Source organism: Pholis gunnellus (assembly GCF_910591455.1).
Source record: "Pholis gunnellus genome assembly, chromosome: 5".
In the NCBI taxonomy this organism is placed as follows: domain Eukaryota; kingdom Metazoa; phylum Chordata; class Actinopteri; order Perciformes; family Pholidae; genus Pholis; species Pholis gunnellus.
In genome coordinates this window covers 26,938,938-26,951,066 of record NC_136531.1, presented here as the reverse complement: position 1 = coordinate 26,951,066, position 12,129 = coordinate 26,938,938, and positions in this window count along the sequence as shown.

The window sequence follows — 12,129 nt, the reverse complement described above, 5'->3', positions numbered from 1 at the left end:
GGCTTTCAGGTGCATTCACTTCAGCAAATTCAAGCTTCCACTTCAATGTGAAAACCCAAAAGGCCCTCTCTAGAGCAGGCAGCAACGTTTGAAAAGTGAAGCCCATACAATATGCTTTGCTGCATAACAAGCTCTCCCAGCTGCACGTGCCTGACTCCACCTGCAAGTGGATCACAGACTTCCTGTCTGACAGGAAGCAGCACGTCAAGCTGGGAAAACACGTCTCAGCCTCCCGGACCATCAGCACCGGTTCCCCCCAAGGCTGCGTTCTTTCCCCTCTGCTCTTCTCCCTGTACACCAACAGCTGCACCTCCAGTCACCAGTCCGTCAAGCTCCTTAAGTTCGCGGATGACACCACCCTCATTGGACTCATCTCTGGTGGGGATGAGTCCGCCTACAGGTGGGAGACTGATCATCTGGTGACCTGGTGCGGTCTGAACAACTTGGAGCTCAACGCTCTAAAGACAGTGGAGATGGTTGTGGACTTCCGGAAGAACGCAGCCCCACCAGCCCCTATCACCCTGTGTGACTCCCCCGTTGACGCGGTGGAGTCCTTCCGCTTCCTGGGCTCCATCATATCCCAGGACCTCAAGTGGGAGCTGAACATCAGCTCCATCACCAAGAAGGCTCAGCAGAGGATGTACTTCCTGCGGCAGCTGAAGAAATTCAACCTGCCAAAGACAATGATGGTGCACTTCTACACAGCCATCATTGAGTCCATCCTCTGCTCCTCCATCACAGTCTGGTACGCTGCAGCCACAGCCAAGGACAAGGGCAGGCTGCAGCGCATCATTCGCTCTGCTGAGAGGGTGATTGGCTGCAATCTGTCGTCCCTCCAGGACTTGTTCGCTTCAAGGACCCTGAAGCGAGCAAGAAAGATTGTAGCCGACCCCTCTCACCCTGGACAAAAACTGTTTGTGCCACTCCCATCTGGCAGGAGGCTGAGGTCCATCAGGACCAAGACCTCCCGACACATGAACAGCTTCTTCCCTTCCGCAGTCGGGCTCATTAACAGAGCCCGGGACCCCCACTGGCTGTCATCCCCAGGAAAAATTCCTACCGGTCACTCCCCTGCATCCCTTGGATCCGTATTTCACTCGACACTTTTACACTACACATCTTACTTGTTTATAGTCCTGTTATCGGTTCGTTGTTTATAGTCCTGTTATCTGTTCATTTGTGCACTTTATTTTATATTTCACTTTATTTTATATTTCATCCTTATTCTATGTTTCACTTTATTTTATATCTTACTTTATTTTATATCCCAATATTAATATTATTTTGTTTCTACTTGCACTGATTGTTGTTGTTGTTGTTGTTGTTGTTGATTGTTAAATGTTAAGCACCTTCCCGTCATGTCAAATTCCTTGTATGTTCAACATACCATGGCAATAAACGGTTCTGATTCTGATTCTGAATAGTGCCTTAAAGCTGCATTCTCTCTAGTGTCCACCAGGGGGCGACTCCTCTGGTTGTATAGAAGTCTATGAGAAAATGACTCTACTTCTCTCTTGATCTATTACCACAGTAAACATTTTTTGATACCCGCACCCACCAGACAAATTATGAGAACCCGACATGCAAAACCACCTACTTCATGCATTATAGTAGCACAGTTGTCAGACTGGTGCCTCCAAGGGGCATTCAGTTAACTCAGCCTCCTGCTGGAGTGACACGGTAGACTGTGTAGGTATGAAGGACTTATTGTATGCTAACGAAAACACAGCTATTCTTACATTCAGGTGATAATACACTAATGAACACTAATGTCATTGTCTGACAAAAGGTCTCCCTAAATCCTACCACTGACTGTACCTTTAAGCTTGCATGAGTCTTACACACCGGCAGCTCTTCAAGGCAACAGAATCAACTTGAGCAGGGATTGTATGCAAATATTATTTTACGTATGATTATTATGAAAATATTAGTTTGACACAACCTCCTGTGCCGAGTAGGATTGGCCACATGTCCTTAGGCCAGACTAGTGCAGTAGTAATTTTTTCAAATGCATTAAAGTAGGAGTCAACCTCGGACTCCCGAAACGTTGGCACTAAGGCAAAGTTTTTGCTAACATCAAACCACGGTTTGTGATGGATTATCTGGGAAGGTGCAGAAGTATGTGTTAATTGTTGTCCAGCAGAGATTCTCATGGCCTCTATGTCAAGCCGCCGTAACTTTACTTCCTTTTCAGCCTCTATTTCGAGCCTGCGTATCTGGAGAGCATGGTCGGCCTTACGCACCACCTCCTTCTCCTGTGCCTCTAGCTGAAGACGGGCTAGGTGTACCTTCAACTTGGCATTCTCGCTGGATCCACGGAATTCTGGGGAAAAAGGATCAAACCGAGGCAAAGTTGCAGGAGGAGCCTCACGTTCAACCACTTCCTCTGGAGGTGTAGCGGTTGCAACTTTACCTGTAACAGAAAAATCATCCTGTCCAGAAAAACAACTTGTAGGACCTACTTGTACTTTTAACTCAATTAGTCCTTCTAATATTTTATTTCTGATTTCTTTCTTAACGTGGTATTTTTTTACTGAAATTTCATAGTGGGTTGCTATACACAATAAATCATCCATGCGGCATGATTTAATCTTTTCAAACACGTAACACTCTGTACACAAGATGCTGGATGCTGAGTGGTTCACTACTATACTCTTCACACTGCCCTTTGTTTCTGTAATTACATTGTTATTACAAGCATTATTTAAGATGCAAGATGAAAGGAAACCGGGCTGTTTTGTTAGATTTTTTGTCTTTACTCTTTGTCAAGTTGCCACACGTTCGTCATGGGATTTGCAGTGTCAGTTTTGTGTATTTATTTACATCATTAAAAATAATTATAGACTGATTTATACAGTGCTGTGCAAAGGATTCTACACCTCTGGAGTTGATTAAAATTGCATTGATTTTATTTTGTCACGTTTGCTAACTGATGAATGTGTTAAGAATAAAAAAACATTAATTGTTGCATTGATAATTTTATTCATGCAGGTTTTAGTTAACTGATGGATGGATTAATATTTTCCCAAAGTAGATGAGAGCTAATTATGTCTCTAATGCAATCATGGGACCCCCCCCCCCCAGATGGACTCAAACACTATGAAGATCATCTCTAATAAACATGGAAAGAAGCATGGAAAAGATGCTCATATATATCAGTATATATATATATATATATATATATATATACAGGACTGTCTCAGAAAATTAGAATATTGTGATAATCCCCATACGTGTGATTTAGTTTACTGAACCAAGCTGAGTGTTTTTCAAGGCTCAGGAAACCCTTGCAGGTGTTTCGAGTTAATTAGACGATTCGAGTGATTAGTTGAATACCCTACTAGTATACTTTTTCATGATATTCTAATATTTAGAGATAGGATATTTGAGTTTTCTTAAGCTGTAAGCCATAATCAGCAATATTAAAAGAATAAAAGGCTTGCAATATTTCAGTTGATTTGTAATGAATCCAGAATGCATGACATTTTTGTTTTTTTAATTGCATTACACAAAATAAAGAACTTTATCACAATATTCTAATTTTCTGAGACAGTCCTGTATATATATACTAGTATTCCCCTTATAACAGAAGGCCTAACATCACAATGGGTTCAAAATGTTCTGATTTATAAAATTAAAATCAAAGAGACGTCATTATTTCTGTGAAACTGTGAATCAACCTAACGATGACCTGAAAGACCCTAAACACCCCTTTTGTTTAGATTCACTTAATCATCTATGGGTTCTTCAAAAAGTACGACACCTCCCAATTTACAGTACATTTATAGTAATTTCATCTATCGTTTGATTCGAGCAGCTCTTGCACCCGAGAGCCCCCCAATTGGATAGCGCGATACGATATTATCACGATACTGCGATATGTTGAGTATTGCGATAACATATATTGCGATTTATTACCTTTTTTCAACTGCAAATGATGTCCCCAAAGGAAAACTGTGTCAACATGTTTTATCTAATAAGATAAAGTTTTCAGTCTGTTCATCTCACTTCAATCATTTTTATTGCAGCAAAATGGGATTGTCAAGCAGACAGACTGACCAACACTGTCATAAATGTTGCATGCACCTGACAAACTTAACAGAATGCAAACGTGTCTATAACTTCTATAAGTACGATATAAGAGTTATATAACTGGTATAACTTGCGATGCGTGGACGTCGAGGGCAGAGAGACAGTTATGCGCTGCACTGTCCCCATGAGCCTGGCTGCTGTTGGCAGATTTAACGCCCGTTGTGAGGCCAGATTGAGCGGGTGAGCGAAACACTTCACATGCAGCCAGGCACATGCACCATATGGTGCAAACAATGAAAAGACGCTGCCGTATTTACGTCTAGTTGACGTCATGTTGAGTGTTGATGGAGCTGCTACAATGTTAGCATAGCCTAGCACTGATCGATCCGAGCTCCATTGAGAAAACAAGTACCAATCGGCATCATTACGTAGTTATTTCGGAGTCCCTTTTTGTCGGTTTATTGCCGTTAAATCACAGCAAAATCTGTTTATTTTGTGTTCATACAGCTGTAGTAAACAGCCGACGTGTGGCTCGCTAGACACAGTGAGCTCGATGAAATCCACGGAGCTCCTCTGGACAATGTTATGAACCCAGACATGACGGCGTTTAGTTCCCCGTGATATCTGGGACTTCCACAACACGTACTGAGCAGAAATAGAGGTGATTTTTTCCCACGGTTGATGGCGGACAGTTGAACGGCTTTCAGGGCAATAAGCCACGCCCCCTCTCCGGCGCGTCTTTGTTTTGACCAACTTCCTATCAATCACACTGACCCATGACCTCTTCTGACCTCACCAGAAAACAACTCAGCACCATCTAGTGGACTGAAAAAGCAATTGATTTTTCTAGTACCAAAAAGTTTATAGTTTATAGAATAAAAAATCGATACTTGGCTTCCGTGTATCGATACAATATCGCCACGCAAAATATCGCGATACTATGCTGTATCGATTTTTTCCCCCACCCCTATTGAATAGTACTCTAAAGCGCCACTAAGAAATGAGGGCTGGGCTGAGAGACAGGAGAGGGAGCTGAATTTGTTCAGGAATTCCTGGAATAACAACAATAAAACCTGGTTTTGAGATGTGTGTTTTCCAACTTCACACTTGGCGACTTGTTTCTAGATGACCTGAGAGTTTGGAACACCTTGCTGTATAATTTGCATCAACAAGGATAAACACATTTATTTAAAAGTGTTGTAACTCCTTCAAGCATTAAGATTGTTCTTGCAGAGAGATTTGTTAACTACTGCATGACTTATTGAGAAATAGCCTGAATCCCATTTGGAGCACTGAAGCTACCATGGTGATGAAACACCATGAAAGCTGTGGAGCTTTCTATCAGGGCCACGCTGCACACCCTGAATCACATTACATTTTTAATAAATGTCCTCAGTAAGACCTCAGTGTAGCTCTGGACATGGTCAACAATACTGTTTTAATCATTTGCCAAGAGCTTTGCTTTTCTATCAATTTTTCTTTGAAGACAGTGCAAAGTCCTGTTGGTACAACGGTAAAAAATGATGGAGCTGGGGGAGGGGAGTAATATTCAGGGAAAAAACTCAAATTTAAGAGATTGAAGTCATACATTTACTTTGAGATTAGGTTGGCCAACCTTAAGGATGGCCTCTGAGTGAGGTGAAGGTCCTGAAAGATACATGCATAGCTTTCATGTTCTTTTAGGAATGTAAATACATGCTACATTCGTAGCAGCAATGTGTTTTCTTTGCTTTGTTTCCTTGTTTTGTTTTTTAATCTGTGACTCTTTTAATTCATGACTTTAAATCTCATAGAGTTTTTTCTCACAAAAGTGATATTCTTTGAATATTACCCCCCTCCTCTGAATCTGAAATTTGCTAACAAAGGAAACAAAGAGAAGCTCACCATGAGGAAGTGAAGATGAACATCAGTGTTTTCTCTCTGTGTTGTTGCTTTAATGTCATTTCTTCAACTGTTCTCGTTTTAACATGTTGCTAGTAGATCTTTATTTCATCATGTTTGTTGATTGTTATTTTAAATTTGTCTCCACTGTGCAACAAACCATTTATGATAATCGTGTGCTTTCCCTCCAGGACCAGTGGTTATGGCTTGATGGTTCCTGGTTCTACAACAACACCTGGAGCAGCGAATCCCCGGACAGCAGCAACCCCTGCCTGTTGCTCAATTCTGATGGTAAGAAAACACACAAAAGAAGGTCCCGAGCTCTTAATAATACAGCGTTTAGGTAGGTTTTACAGACCACAGCAGTAAGCTGCCCGAGGGCCTGTAGCCAATAGAAAGCTGAATACAATAGGTTGGAAATCAATCACTGTCTGACCTCAACCCTTTAAATATGAACAAAGATTACATGTTAACCTATGAGAGAGAGTTACACCGTGAATGTAGCCGAAGGGCAGGCGTCATGTCGACTGTTAGTGAGTGTGCCATGGCAAAGAGACACACTGCCACTCTGCACACAGACGCTGTGGCACGTCGTGCACAGTGTTATTGCCTGGAGGTTACACCCCCACGTGAGGCCCAAAGGCTCCTTGATACTCGTCTTTGATGCCCAAAAACTTCCCAAAAATAATAAGAAAAGAGAATATCAAGGTAGAAGGCATTTTATATAAGTCCTGCATATCATCATACCTATAAAATGTAGGAAGAAAATTGTTGAAACTGAAAGGGGAGAAGTCAGAAAGTGATTGATTTCTGAGGGAATGGCCCAATATTGAGAATGATTGAGGTCATCACACAGATGGACTTCTTTTTCAGAATGAAACATCAGAGCTTGCAGACACTTGTGTGAGTTGAGGCATTTATTATCTGCACAGTTACATAACGCTCTGTTCCATTATTCTCATGGCCTATTACTAATCTCTTTTCACAGAGGCATGGAGCAATTCCCCGCGCAAAGCTGGTGGCTATTCCTCCATCTGTGTGAGAAACTTCAACGTCCGTGAGTCAATTAAGTTCTTTGCATGACAGAAAAACATATCAGGGAGGTTCATAGTGAAGTTACAACGTCTAAGAAGATGCATTCAGAAGAAGACAGAGACTTACATTATCCTTCATCGCTGTAAATTGTAGGACATGTATCATTTTATTTCTGTTTGACATTCACAGCACAAGACATGTTGTGTCCTGAAGGCTGGACAGGGTTCCAGGGCCGCTGTTACTACAAAAACGGTGAAGCTCTGAACTGGCCGGAAGCTGATGTAAATACAAAATATAATAAATAAAACATGCAGACAGTAGAGAAACTCAAATTCAATCAATTAAGATCAGATACATTTTCTCATAATTTGCTGTTGTAATATGTACAGTAACAAGTGGGCCCATGACATTATTTTGTTTTTGGGCTGTGTAGTCTTGTATTGTAGCTTTATTTGATGTTTTATGATCTGACACAAACCTAGATTTTTCAGCACTTTTTATAGAGAAACAAGTCCTTCAAATCACAGAGAAATGAGAAAATACATTTACTCAGTTTTTATCCTGTTAATTGTTCATTCACATCTCCTTTTATATGCAAAATATATGCAAAAAAAATCAGCTTATCAGTATCAAAGTATGTTTGACATCCAATCTGTCTTTTTTCTTCTGTAAAATGGTTTCAAATGTTTGATGACTCATCCTGCACTCAGGGGCGTTTACAAAAAGATATCCAATCAAATGACACTTTTGGCAACTAGCTAGAAACAGCGTTCATCTAAAAACTGCACTTCACTGTTTGTGGATGTAGTAGCTAACAGAGCAACAGGGAGAGAGACGGGAAGAGATGTGCTTTAGGACATCAGTGTGCGAAAACTTCAGTCATTTTCAAAACAATGTGCTTAGGGTCAAATTCTTTCAAGGGAGACTATGTTGATTTTCAACTGGCTCTGTGTCACTGTAGCATGGCAGAGATTTACTGGCGGGTGAGTAAGCAGGAAACTTGGGATTGCGAGAGGCCGGGCGTTGTTCATCTGTATGTATTGCCCGCACTGCAGTGACAGAGGTAGGAAATTGTCAATGTTCTTCTTTCATCTCTCCCTCAACTTCCTTCTACAGGTGAGGGAGAGATGTGTGAAGCCAACTATAGCTCCGTATCGTGTTAGACTGTAAGCCCACCTTTTCTTGTAACTTTACACTGTTCAACTATTCCGTTTCACTGTGAAGTATGTTACCTTACATAAGTACAGACTGACTCTCTAACTTCTGTTTCACTGGGATAACTAAATAAAGTTGCCCTTTTGTGAATAATGTCAATCAATCTATCCATTCATTGTTTTCCGCTTATCCGGGGCCGGATGGTGGGGGCAGCAGGCTTAGGAGGGTACTCCAGACGTTCCTCTACCTAGCAACGCTTTCCAGCTCTTCCTGGAGAACCAAAGGCAAAGAGATATACCTGTATATAGTCCCTCCAGTGTGTTCTGGGTCTACCAGGGTGGCCTCTTACCAGTTAGACGTGCTCGGAAAACCTCTTAATGGAGGCGTCCGGTAGGCTTCACACTCGGCTGCCAAACAGCCCCAGTGCGTGCTGAAGGCCACGCTCTAAAGAAACCAACAAAACCACATCATCTGCAAAGAGCCAAGCATCAATTCTAAGGTCCCCAAACTGGACACTCTTCTCCCCCCAGCGGCGCCTTGAAATCCTGTCTATGAAAATCACAAACAAGATTGGTGACCAGGGACAACTCTGGCGGAGGCCAACACGCACTAGAAACGTGTCTGACTTTATGCTCAGTTTGCAGACACAGCTCTCACTTTGGTCATACAAAGGCCAGATGGCTCGTAGCAACAACCCTGAGACTCCCCCGTAAGCTTTCTCCTAGTCCACAAAACACATGTAGACTGGATGGGAAAACTCCGCCAACAGACCTGCAATGTTAAAGAGCTGGTCCACTGTTGCACGGCCAAGACGGAATCCCTATTGCTCATCCTGAATCTGAGGTACGCTAATCGGTCGGAGCCTCCTTTCCAGCACCCTGGAATAAACTTTACCAGGGAGGCTGAGCAGTGTGATACCCCGATAATTACAGCACCCTCTCTGATTTCCCTTTTAAAAAATGGGAACCACCACCCCAGTCTGCCACTCCACAGGCACTGTCCCTTACCTCCAAGCAACACTGAAGGTGTGTGCCAGCCCAACAATGTCCGGAGCCGCCAGCATCTCAGGGTAAATCTCATCCACCCATGGCACCTTGTCGCTGAGGAACTTTTTGACTACCTCAGCAACCTCTGCCAGGCATATGAATGGGTCTTCCTCCGAGTTTTCAAACTCTGCCTCCTCTACAGGAGATGTGTTTGTTGGGTTCAGGAGTTCCTCAAAGTACTCTCCACAATATCCATAGTCAGGGTCAGCTGTTCTCCTCCCTTGGCCCATGGGGCTTGGCCGGGCACAGCCCGAAAATCTTCATCCCACCACTTGCAAGGATAGGAATTGGGGTCGGGTGCAATGTGAGGCAGGTGGCAGGCGGGGACCAAGGCGTGCCGACCCCTGGCAACGCAGAACAATGTCAAGCATCGAAGTAAGTGCACCAGGCAAGCAAGACGATATACATCTTGGCTAGTATTTTATTGGATGAAATAATACTTTTAACAGTATTTAGTTGGAGTTAAGAGTTATTTTAGTAACATTAGCATCATATTCAGCTTGGTAAGGAGCTATTTCTTTAATCTACTGATTGGACTACATTACATTACATTACAGTCATTTAGCAGACGCTTTTATCCAAAGCGACTTCCAATAAGTGTATTCAACATAGGTATTCAAGAGAACTACTAGTCACCAGAAGTCATAAGCACATCTCCTTTTTAAACAAGCATCTAAGAGCATAAACCAGAGCAACAGTGCAGTGCAGAAACAAATGAAAACAATAAGTGCAACAAACTAATACGAATACAATAAGTGCTAATTGGAAGGCTCAGGGTACTTCTTGAAGAGGTGAGTTTTCAGCCTGCGCCGAAAGATGGGCAGCGACTCCGCTATCCTGACGTCAGTGGGGATGTCGGGGCAACCAATCGCCCAGAGGCAGCAGAGCAAAGTGGTCGGGCGGGGGTGTAGGGCTTGACCATGGCCTGGAGATCAGAAGGAGCTGTTCCTTTCACTGCCCTGTAGGCTAGCACCAGAGTCTTAAACTGGATGCGAGCTCTTACAGGTAGCCAGTGTAGAGAACGGAGAAGGGAAGTTGTGTGGGAGAACTTGGGGCGATTGAACATCAGATGAGTTGCAGCTTTCTGGACAAGGTCCAGAGGTCTGATGGCCGACACCGGGGCTCCGGCAAGTTGAGAGTTGCAGTAGTCCAGGCGGGAGATGACCAGAGCCTGGATTAGCACCTAAATCCATGTAGCGTAGTTGTTAGCTTGCTAGCTATCCTGCTAACCCTAGCTACACAAAACAACAAGTAACATATGCTTTATAGTTAGATGCTTCGAACTGCACTCTTCCATGTCGCTTTGACAATGCCATATGGGAGGTCACTCTATGAGTATCTTTTTGAATGCTGGGAGGGCTAACAGTTTCAAAGGGAGGGAATTACATGCACCAACATGCACACGCCACCAAAACAAAGAAACTGGGATTACATCACACTCAGATCGAGTGTGTCTTCATTCTCTATTTACGATACCACTTCTCAGCTATATCTTTACATTTCTAATTGTTGTTTGCTGCTGTATTTTGTGTATAACACGCATATAACATGAAATGGGATAATTAGTGATTGTGGTCCTTTTTGCTTCTGCCCATAAGTGTGACTATAAAACAAAATGCAGGTTTGAAGTCATCAGACAGTTGAAAAAGAAGTCTTCTGGCCTAATACAACAGACACACCTCACATAGTCAAACTGAGATAACTATTTATATGTTTCTTTTTTCCTCCCACTTCACTATCTTTCCTTCTCTCACATCTCTCACTCTCTTTCTTCATGCATCCTTATCTTCATCTGTTACCTCTGTACCTCTTTATTGTTGCAATGTGTTCCTTTGCATTGGTTTGACCTCTTTGTCTCGATCTCCTGCTCTATTCCATCCATCTCTGTCTTCTTTCTCTCCACCAGGCTTACTGTGCTGGTCCCGATGCTAGCTTGGTCTCTGTCCACAGCCCTGAGGAGTATTCCTTCCTCTATCAGCAGACTACTGCTTATGGATTCAGCCCGAACTGGCTGGGGGGATTCTACCTTGAAGTGAGATGACTAAGCAATACATTAAGCATGACGATTTTCTTTGTATTATTGGTCTACAGAATTTTATATATTCTGTCAATCAAGTGTATAGAGTATATACTGTTGATATTCTACATATTGGCATTTTATTATTTACTTTGGTATTAGTATTGGCTTTCATTTCGGTAGCGTAACTGAAACATTTTACAGAAGGGAAGCACTCCTGTGCTTTTTACTACTGTTAAATGAAAATTGTTAATCACAAATGTGTATCAACATTACCTTTTCTACTCACTTCAATATGTACCAATTTTATTGTAGGGCAAATTGAAAATCTTAAATATTTTAGTGTTAAATAGGTTTTCTACAGTACATAGTATATGTGAGCTCCGACGCTTTTCGTGCTAACTGTACCTTAAAGAGTAACTGCACATTTAAACATGTTAAGCTATAAAGTAAATGCTATGACTGCACTGTGATGAAACACATCAATGCTGGGGTTGGTATTGACATTTCTTTGCAGATGTATAAAACTCTGCATCAGGGTTGAAAAAGGCTCAAAACGCCTTCTACTGTTTTATATCAGGCTTAATCTTGGAAGGCCAATTCTGAGATACATTCTAGCGTTTAGGACTAATCTACGTCATGGAATCAGAGAATGGTGACACCCTCTAATCAGACCCCCCCAACATCTGGTGAATCAGTGTTAATGATTATCTGGAGATAGCAATGTGCTTTCCAATGCTGTGACAACAGTTTGTAAACTAAGCATTAAGTTGATACATTTTTCTTATTTAGCGGCTGTCTAGTTCACTAGCTAGCATTAGCTGACTACTACCACCATGTTTTCAAGCTAACTGGTTCCCCGCCACTAGGAGACTACAGCAGGGAGGAGAGCAAGTGGACGCTACAGAGACAGAGGCTCCAGGGTTTGCACTAACTGAATTTGAGTTGTTACTCTGCGATGGT